The sequence below is a fragment of the Chrysochloris asiatica genome, unplaced genomic scaffold (genome assembly GCF_000296735.1).
Source record: "Chrysochloris asiatica unplaced genomic scaffold, ChrAsi1.0 scaffold00019, whole genome shotgun sequence".
Classification (NCBI taxonomy): Eukaryota; Metazoa; Chordata; class Mammalia; order Afrosoricida; family Chrysochloridae; genus Chrysochloris; species Chrysochloris asiatica.
In genome coordinates, this window is record NW_006408537.1 from 27,881,961 (window position 1) to 27,892,677 (window position 10,717).

At 37.2% G+C, this 10,717-nt stretch overlaps 1 pseudogene; it reads right to left on the reverse strand.

Annotated features, from left to right (window-relative positions):
• Positions 1 to 3,547: 3,547 nt before the first annotated feature.
• LOC102839402 lies at positions 3,548 to 10,487 on the reverse strand (annotated as a pseudogene).
• Positions 10,488 to 10,717: the final 230 nt, after the last annotated feature.

The following is a 10,717-nucleotide window of genomic DNA, read 5'->3' on the forward strand; positions in this document are numbered from 1 at the left end:
ACAAAAATAAATGGTCCATGTCCAACCATTATAAGCAGTAGCATATAATAAAAAAAACAATGGTACTGAAGGAAGAGTCCAATCTGCACTGAAGGCACTGGTGGAAAACAAGCCTACAGGAATTGACCAATACAAATATAAATTGTCAACAAAATGATGAAAGTAAGTGGAGTCACTTACTCATGTATTCCAAGAAATTTGGAAGATAGGTACCAGGTCAACTGATTGGAAGCAATCCCTGTTAGTGTCCATTCCAAAGAGAGGTGACCTAATGAAAAGCAGAAGTAATTAAACAATATCATCGACATCACATGCACATATTAGCCAATCACAGAAAGCATTATACTTCAAGATAGATCTTGGAATGTTCTTTTTGATGATGAATGTGATGCCATTCCTCTTCAATTCATCATTCCCAGGATAGTAAACCATGTGATTGTCTGATTCAAAATGATCTGTCAGTCCATTTCAGCTCACTAATGCCTAGGATATGGATCTTTATGATTCCATTTCATTTTTGACAACTTCCGAGTTTCCTAGATTCATACTTCGTACAGTCCATGTTCCAATTATGAATGGATGTTTGCAACTGTTTCACCTCATTTTGAGGTGTGCCTTACTAGCAAATGAAGGTCCCAAAAGCTTTACTTCATTTATGTTATCAAGGTTAACTTTACTTTGAAGAGGTGGCTGTGCCCCAGTCATATTTTGAGTGTCTTCCAACCTGAAGGACTTATGTACTAGCAGTATATCTGACAATATTCTGGTGCTATCTGACAATTTCCACTGCTATTCATAAGGTTTTCTGTGGCTAAATGTTTGAAAGTAGTCGACTTCTCCTTCCTCCTAGTCTGTCTTAGTCTGGCCACTCAGCTGACACCTGTCACCATGTGCCGGAATTCAAAATATCAGTGCCATACCCTCCAACATAACAGCAACACACAAGCCACCACAGTATGACAGATTGACAGAATAGTGGTGGATGTAACACATTTGGCAAATCTGTTGCACAAGACCTTTTTAAAGTGCTCAAGAGCAACAATATCAATTTGAGGACTAAGTCACTGGATCCAAGCCATGGTATTTTCGTTGGCCTCATATGCATGTGAAAGTTGGAAAATTAACAAGGAAGACCATAAGAGAATTGATGCAACTGAGATATGATGTTGGAGAAAAATATTGGAAGTACCATAGACTGCCAGAAGAACTAATCTATGTTGGAAGAAGTACAGCCAGAGTGCTCATTGGAAGCAAGGATGGTGAGATTTCATCTTGCATACTTCAAACATATTATCAGGAGGGATCAGTCCATGGAGAAGGCCATTATGCTTGGTAAAGTGAAGGGTCAGTGAAAAAGAGGAAGGCCCCAAGGAGATGGCTTGGCAGAATGGTAACAGCAATTGACTCAAGTGTAATAAACGTTATGAGGATGATGCAGGACCAGGCCTTATTTCATTTCGTTGTACATAAGATTGCTTTGAGTTGGAATGGACTCCACGGTGCCTAACAACAACAACAACAGGACATGTTCTGCTCCACCACATCATAACTGTAAGGCAAAACTTCAAATCTTTGTGGTGCTGCCGGGTTACACCTGTTATCTACATAGCTAGGCAGCCACAGAGTCTTCTTTTGTGAAGATTTCCAGCCTTGTCTATGGGGGCAGTTTTACTCTGTGCAATAAGGTCACTATAAGTTGCTGTTGACTTGATGGTCAAAGGGATCATTTTGCTAACAAACACTATGCCTCAGTGGTGGTGGTGGTGGTTTCTTTCAAAGCCTAAAGATGCCAACAGGAAGAGGAATCTATGGCTGCTTGCCTTGCCTGAAGGATTTGCTCCTAACTCTATGGTCATGTCAGACTATCTGAAGTTACAGAATTTTTAAACTGTCTGATAACAAGTGAGTATATTGACTTTTATTGCTGTCTGCAATTATTTCCCCAAGCACAACTGCTTGAGGTTGAGAGTGTAATTAGGAGAAAGAGGAGAGAAAACACTAAATTTTGGAGTCCTGGTGTGGTGCTGTGGGTTAATGCACTGGACAGCAAAGTCAGTTTGAACAGGAAGGTTGGTGGTTCAACCTCACCAATTCCTCCTCAGAAACCCTATACATGGTCGCTGTGGGCTGGGACCAGCTCGATGGCACTTAACAACAATCAGCTTCTAATTTGTCATCACCATCTCTATGTCCTCTTCAGCTTTTCTTGGTTTCCAGTTCTATATATCTAAGAATGTTATTCTTCTTGCAATAAATACACTTGATTTTAGTCAAACTTACAAATCTTATTCCCATGCCATTTCAAAGGAACCTGGAAATAAAATTTGTACACCGCATTTGCCAAGGCCAAGCAAAGCACGGGTCACTGAGGCACAGTTAGCAACTCACTTGTGCTTGGGCCGATTGTTTTTTCAGCATGTGGATTTGGTCATAAGAGAATGAAGGAACATTTACTGAAGTGGTGTCTTAATTATCTAATGCTGCAATAACTGAAATACCACAAATGGATGACTTTAATAATAGACAAATATTTTCTGTCAGTTTAGAAGGCTTGAAGTCTGAATTCAGAGTGCTGACTCTAGGGAAAGGATTTGTCTCTGTCTGCTCAGGGGGAAGGTCCTTGTCCCCTTTTGACATTAATCCTTGAAAATTTCGATCTTTATTGGCATCAATCTTTGCCTAGATAGAGGAGTTTCATAGTGCAGAGACATTAGGTCTAAAAGACATACTGCACTCCTGGTTCTTCTATCTTGGTGGTAGTAGGTCCTTCTTTCTCCTTTTATATCGCAAAGGAGATTGACTCAAGATACAACATCATCCTGTAGATTACGTATGACCTCATTAGTTATCATAGAATTGATGATTTGCAACACAGAAAAATTGTATCAGATCAAGGTTGATCCCATCAGATCCCATGGTAGCAGTGGCTGTGTTATACTAGAACCCATTATGGATGTGATAATGGCTCTTAACAGCTAAACCACTGAGAATCCTGGCCAACCCTGATGGACACAAAACCTTAACTATCATAAGTTGTATTTTTTTTAAAAAGTATACACTGAACTGGAAAAAAAAGTGTGCTTCTATAGAGACCCATAATTTTCCCCACATTTCCTTGGCATGAGGCTGCCAGGTTCACAATGGCTGGTACAGCTCTCTTTGTCATGGTCAATTCCTGTGATGGTGAATGAGAACACTGATAACTCAGTAAAAGGCAGCTAAATTAAGGAAACTCTCAAATAATATTGTAATTATTTCCTTGTCGGTTGTATTCACTGCAGCAACATACACAGTTGGAGTCTTCCAGATTTGGAACCATAAAAAGTGCTTCCAGGAGAGCCGAAGGGGTCACAAATCATGTGACACTCACTTACAGAGGAACCTGCCTCTGAGGCTGCCCCTGAAGTAACAGCAGTGAGAACCCAGGCAGCCCTGAGAACAAAAACCTAGGACCTAAAGAGATTCCTGTATTAAAAAATGACCAAGTGTTGAAGGACTCCCTCTATTGTCGTGTCTGATAGAGATGGAGTCCCTGTTATTAAAGTGGTCATGCTCCAGAGCATGCTTTGAGACCTGGCTTCCTATCTACTTTCACCCTTGCAACAGACCAAGGCAGCAAACTTGGACTCTGAAAACACAAAAGTATTATCTGTTACTATAACACTTACCAGGTGGTTCAATTCAATGGGTTACCTTTGGTGGTAAGTTTCATAGCCAGCAGCAATGCCAATACAGGACTAATTGTCAGCCTAGAAAAGGAACTGGCTCCATTATTTGAAGAATTGAGACAAGTTGGGGAAGTTTCTTAATCAAGTGGTCTCGATATGTGCCTTCATTATACCAGAAAAAAAATGTCAATTCAGCAATCTCTAGACTGTAATAATTTTTGTATCTGTGTACTCAAGAAAAGGCCCTCTTTTCTACTGTATACTAAAGAAAGAGCCTATAGGTATAGTATCTGGACAGATTGGTTGTTATATTTCCTTGTTTAGAGTCTTTTTAAATTTATTTTCTTAGATGTGGGAATGCCACAAAAATGTTCTATCTATCACAGCTCCCATGGAGTTTAGTTCTGTCACCAAGTATGGATGAGATTCTCTTTAGTGGATCAGAATCAGAATGGTGTAATGATCCACTTGGACCATTAAGTGATATCCCTGTTGTAAAATATGCCCAGACCTGCAGAATTAAGCAGATCCCTTTCCTTGTGAATAATAATGAGGACATATTTTTCTTCATATTATGTTTTATCTATTTGCATTGAATGTGAGGAAAATAATAAGGCTTAGCAAAAAGTAAAAAAAAAAAATCAGTACAATCACTAACTTTGCTATGTATATATTATTTTACAGTATCTAGGAGTCCTGGTGTGGCGCTATGGGTTAATGCGCTGGACTGCAAATTGGTTTGAACCACATGGTCGGTGGTCAAGCTCACCAGCTGCTCCTTGGAAACCCTATGCAGGGTCGCTATGGGTCGAAACTGGCACTTAACAACAATGATTATTGTTAATTGATTTTATTCTTCTCAGAGGGTGCTGCTCTTTACTGAAAATTCAAAATATAACTAAGGACTTCTTCCCTTAGTTATCTATAATCAATCAGTGTTACAAAGTTTGTGTGTTCTTTATAAAATTTAGATGTGATTCATAATTAAGCTGTTTCCTGTATTGGTATATATGTAAACATGATTGATAATACAGCCTTTTGTCATACATGAGTACAAATAAAATAGTATTTTTAAAAATATTTAAAAAAAACACACCAAAAAACACAGTCATCAAGCCCAAATAATGTATCATACTCTGGAAGAGAAATTTACATTTGGAATGAGAAATTATTGGGATGCAAAAATGTCCAAAATCTAGTCCTAAAACTCTTCATCCAATTGTCATGAGATATAAAAATACAAAATATATAAAATGACTCAAACTCCAAAGCAAGTAGATGAGAAACAGAACTCAAGAATCTCACCTCTCAGTTTCAGTACACAGAAGAGCTCTTCACTGTATACTCTTACTTCCTGGTGGAGATGAAAGGGGCAGTCAACAAAGAACGATTCTTGTATTGATTTTTCAAGAAGTTTGGTTGAACCATAGCACTGTTGGGTGTAGTAGTAGTAGTAGTACTAGTAGTAGTAGTTAAGTGCCGTTGAGTCGATCCCGACCCATAGCGACCCTGTGTAGGATTTCCAAGGAGCAGCTGGTGAGCTTAAACCACCGACCTTGCAGTTCAAATGGCTTCGCAGTAGTTAAGTACCATTGAGTCAGTTCTGGTTCACAGTGACCCTGTCGAGGATTTCCAAGGAGCAGCTGGTGGGTTTGAACCGCCAGCGTTGCAGTTAGCAGTCCAGTGCTTATCTTCCAGTGCTACACTTAAAAGTCCTTAAAACAAAAAAAGGGCATAAGGGATTGAAGGAGAGAGTAACAGAGGAAATTAGGGAAAGGAAAAGAAGGGAAGAGGGACCAGGTGATACCTTACATTGCAAAGTAAAGGAGCAGTTGAATAGCGTCTCCCTTGTCCCAATCGCTTCCCAGATGTTCTTTCCAACATGCATTCAGACCCAAAGTTCCTCATTGTCAATAGAAAGGCTCAAATGCACCTTTAAAAATCTATTCTCAGTCTTTCTTTTTTCATCACTTTCTCCAATTTGCTTTTTGTGCCAAGTCTACCAGACTTCTTGATGTAGCTTGAAAAATATTCTTTGTTATGTCAGTATTTCAGCTGCAAGCAATAGAATCTTAGACTAAAAAAATGGCATAAACACAAAATCTATTACTTTATAACACGAAGTCCAGTGGCTGACAGTATTGATAATTTAGCTGCACCAGAAGTCCTTAACACACAGGTACTTTAGTTTTTCATGCACGTTGAATGCATGGCAGCTCCAGGATCTCCCTCCTTCCACGACCACATCCATCCAAAGGAAGGGGAATGTCTTCCTTCATGTGTCTTTTTATCAGAAGGAGAGCCTTTTCCAGAAGGCCTCCAGGTGACTTCCATATGTCCCCTTTGTTAATACCAAATCACAAGTCCCTCCTTAAACCAATTCTAGTAAAATTACAGTTGTGTTTAATCCCCAGCGGTTTTAGAGGAGTTCACCTTCCTGGAACCTGTTGCTGCTTAATTTCTGAAAAATTAAGCAGAATTTTTTCTGCACTCTGTGTTTGTTGTATTGTTAAGTGCTGTTGAGTTGGTTCTGACTTATAGTGACCTGTATAGCGTCTTCAAGGAGAGGCTGCTGAGTTTGAACTGCCGTAAAGTTAGCAGTCTGGTGTTTATACTACAGAACCATTACTAGTGTTAAATACCCTTTCTTCTTTTCTGTACCTGATATTCTTAGCTCAAAAGTCATCACTATACAGCATTTCCCCCACCTCACCCTACGACACAGTAATTTATTCAAAGCAACAGTGTTTAGAAATAAGTTTTTGTTATAATTTCCTTTTGGGTGACTGGTTGCCTTGTAGATTAGAAGAAATCATAATCATAATGTGTGAATTGAACATTGCTCTTTTAGAATTTGACACATCAAATAGATAACAAAAAAGTTCTGCATAGAGAATTCAAATAATAAAATGTACAGTCTTTCATCTGTCTATCTTCACAATATAAGGAATATTTACTCTGTTGAAATTCTCATTTGATATGTGTCTTATATGAGTTTTATAATGTAAAAATATACTATATTTTCTGAACACATAAAATTAAATTAAAAACTAACAACAAGAAGAAAATAAAAGAGTCAACAGATGTATTTGGAAATTTAAAAAATAGTTCTCCAAATCCTTTTGTATTAAAGACTTAAATAAAAATTAAAATAGTTATCTACTAAAAATAAATCAAATTGACACAAAAAGTAACACAAAAAGCATATAAGATGCTACCTAAACAGCATTAAATATTTTGATGTTAAATGTATTTAATACAAAATGAATATTTTTAGAGTTTTGGTGTGGAAAATATTTAGAGAAGTTATACAGTTGGGAGGCACAGAGAACAAATATTGACAGATTTTATTTATACACAATTTCAAACCTTAATGTGGTGAGCTTGTTGATTTCATGTGGTTTTGATTATGATAACATAATCAATATTAAGAAATAAATGACAGAGCCAAGTTGACATTTAAGCAACATATGAAACAAAGGCTTAATATTGAAAAAAATAAAGATTGTATAAAACAAACAGAGGTTGTCAATGTAATGGAACATGGTTAGAAGATAGGAACAGAGAGTTCATAGGTAAGCTACAAATGATCAATAAATTTGAAAATAAAAAGAAAATATTACTTGTCCCCCAAATTAGTAAATGTTTTAAAGATTGGTACTATTACTATAGGGGTGAGCATACGGAGAAACATATTTTCATACAGTGTTGTAGGAAGAATAAATAACCCAGCATTTTTGGTGGGCAAATGAGCAGTACCAATATACATAAAAACACATCCCCCTTAACATCAATCATTTCACTTCGAGAAATTCATACTACAGTATTTGTATAAGTGTATTCACTTTAGCATTGTTTGTAATGGAAACAAAGAAGTCCCTCATATGTGTAGAAATTTGAAAATTAAATAGATGATTATATGTCAATTTTATAAATACCCTTTTAGAGAGAATATGTAGACGTCTGTAAACTGAGAGAAATATGACTATCTTATATTTTTCAGTGAGAAAGAAAATTTCAGAATGATGCTATAATATGATTGTAGATAGATTAGAAAATGTACACCATTACTGTTGTTATTATTAGTAAGTGCCTCATAGTGAGCCTGTATAAGGTTTCCGAGAGGCAGCTGGTGGGTTTGAACTGCCAACCTTGTAGTTTGAAGCCCAGTGCTGATTCTACAGCATTGCACCAGGAATCCAATACAAAATTTCCATAATTCTAAGATGTGCATTTCTCTCTTCTTAATATATCTCACTTGGAATGCAATGTGGAAAGTTATGTTGCCTGTTAAGCATAAGAAAAACTAATGATGTAGTTGTCATTGTACATGCAAGACCCATGCACAGATGTTGTCAGTTAATATGATTATTACCTCAGCTTAATTATGGAAGTATTATCTCCACACATGTTTAAGTTTTAAATCAGAACCCGGAATTGTCATATAAAAGTTCTTCAAAAATGATTATCTATACTGCAACGATAAAATGAAAAAGTTGTTCTTGCTAAAGAATGTGTAGGCAAGCGATAGATATTCTATTAAAAAGTAGTAGAAATTGCCAAACAGCTTAGAAACCATCAAAAGATTTTCAAAGTTGGAAGAGTTTGCTCTGTTCTTCTCAAGCTATGAGTTTTCTGTCAAAAACTGTGTGATGTTTAGGAAAGACTGGTTAACTTGAAGTGAATGGAAGCCAATTAAGGGAAAAAAAAAAATCAGAGAATGGAGTCAGTATCTTCAATAGGGCTTGGTTTTATTGTCAGTCGTAAGATTCTAGAAAGTCAAAATTGTGATAAGGGTAACAAAGAACAGAGGTCATCATGGTGCCATGTACAACTGCTGATGGCCAAGAATGATTCAGAAGTCATAAAACTTTGTTGGTTGAAGTAGCCTTAGACTCAGAGTCTCATTGTGATGTTGTAGAAAAGGGTGTAATTATATAAACACAGTGTTTATGGATTCAGGTCAGAGTGTTATGTATTCATGTACCTTTTAGAAATGCAATCATTTTAAGAAACAGAAAGCTTACTTAGTGACTGATATGAGCAACAACAACAAAAAAACCCAAACCTACTGAGTTGATTGCAAATTATAGTGACACTAAATAATCTTGGTGTGGTGCTGTGGGTTAATGAGCCAGACTGCAAAGCCATGTGAACTGCAAGGTCGGCAGTTCAAGCTCACCAGCTGCTCCTCGGAAACCCTATACAGGGTTGCAACAACAACAACTTATAATAGAGAAGAGCTGCCCCATAGAATTTTCTAGGTCGTTACTTTTCTCCCACAAAGCCACTGGGTGAGTTTGAACCTTTTAGTTACAGACTGTCCTATTAACTATTGCACCACCAGGGCTTCATCTGTCATTGTATGTCACATCCATATTCTAGGCAGAAAGGGGAGAGGTAAAGGGCAATATGAATGTGTTGAGTCTTTCTACCTTTATGATCTTTTCTAGAAACCCCTTCCTGAAATCCATTGATTGGAATGGTGTTAATGTAATCTTCAAGTGCAAGGGGGCTGGGTAAGAAATATTTTAGTTGGTATATTTTGCATATTGTTTTAGGTTGAATTTCTTTGGAAACCGACTTTGAGATAAATATTTACATGTGGTAAATTTACTGGGGAGTGCCCTTGGGAACAACACTTGTGGAGGAGTGCCCCAGCTAATGGTTTTAGGACAGAACTGTTAATTAATGAAAGAAAAGAGAAGGGAAGGAAAGAAAAGAGGAAGAAAAAGGCTTTAAGTTTTATGGTGGTAGTGGTGGTTATGTGCCGTGGAGTCAGTTCCGACTCACAGCGACCCTGTACAGGGATTCTGAGGTTGTAAATCTTTACAGGAGCAGAAAGCCTCATCTTTCTTCTGCGGAACAGCTGGTAGTTTTGAACTGCTGACCTTGTGGTTTGCAGCCTGATTCGTAACCACTGCGCCACCAGAACTCCTTTAACATTCATATATTTTCTTTCTTTATTATTTTATTTTTTTGTTTTTAAACAAAACCAAACAAAAAAAGTTTTTTTTTTAAACAACAAAACAAAAGCTAGCACTGATCACTTTTGTGACAATACACAATTACTCAAAATTAACTAGTACTGGGGGAGGGGAATAATACCTATTGGCTTTGACTTTCATGAGTGCATATAAGTAGATGCAGGGCATTTTTTTATTATTGCAAAAATGAAAAAAAAAATGTAAATCTTTACTTTGATTTAAACATTGCTTTTTGGTATGATGCTGACACCAACTGTGCAGAACGGGCTCTGGTGATATGCTGATAGCAGCACACACCTTCTTTGGTTCCAGAGGCTCCAGGGCAGCCAATATTGCTTCATCAAATACATTCTTTAGGCTTTTCTGTTTGAGTGCAGAACACTCCACATATTTGATAGCCTTCAGGTCATGGGCCAGCTTCTTGACAGTCTCTAGAGTGATAGGCTTTTGTTTATTCTTGGCAAATTTCTTAATAGTGGAAGGGTCATCTCTGAGATCAACTTGGAAAGGCATCTTTGGACAGTGGTGAGTTAGCTCCGGTACTTACTTTTCTTTCATATTTTCAAATTAAGATGGAGAGACGACTGAAAAGCAGACTAGCAATGTACTTGTTTGTGGATAATTTAGAGGTCATAAATTGTCATGATCCTCTTGCCCTGCAGTATCAAAAAGTCAGAGTATATGACTCTCCATCAATCATAACTATAACTGCATAGTTGTCCAAATCAATCGGTACATATTCAGATGGAAATTTGTTTGTTGTCTAGGGTATCAGGAGACATATTTTACCAATGGCACCATCACCTATAACAACACACTTAATTGTCTACATTGCTGAAATAGTTTTGTATCCAATTTAAATATTTAAAATTCATTGTTGATCTCAGCTTCTTCACTGAGGAATTGGCAACACTATGCAGCTATGCAGCATCTCCTTGACTTGACACTAATATATTTTCATGCATGATTTGATGTAGGCATTTAGTCTAATTCAGTCTGCTTCCAATTCCAAACAGCTAATTGAGCCAGAACTATTTGTTAAATAATTTTTTCCCCCAGTTT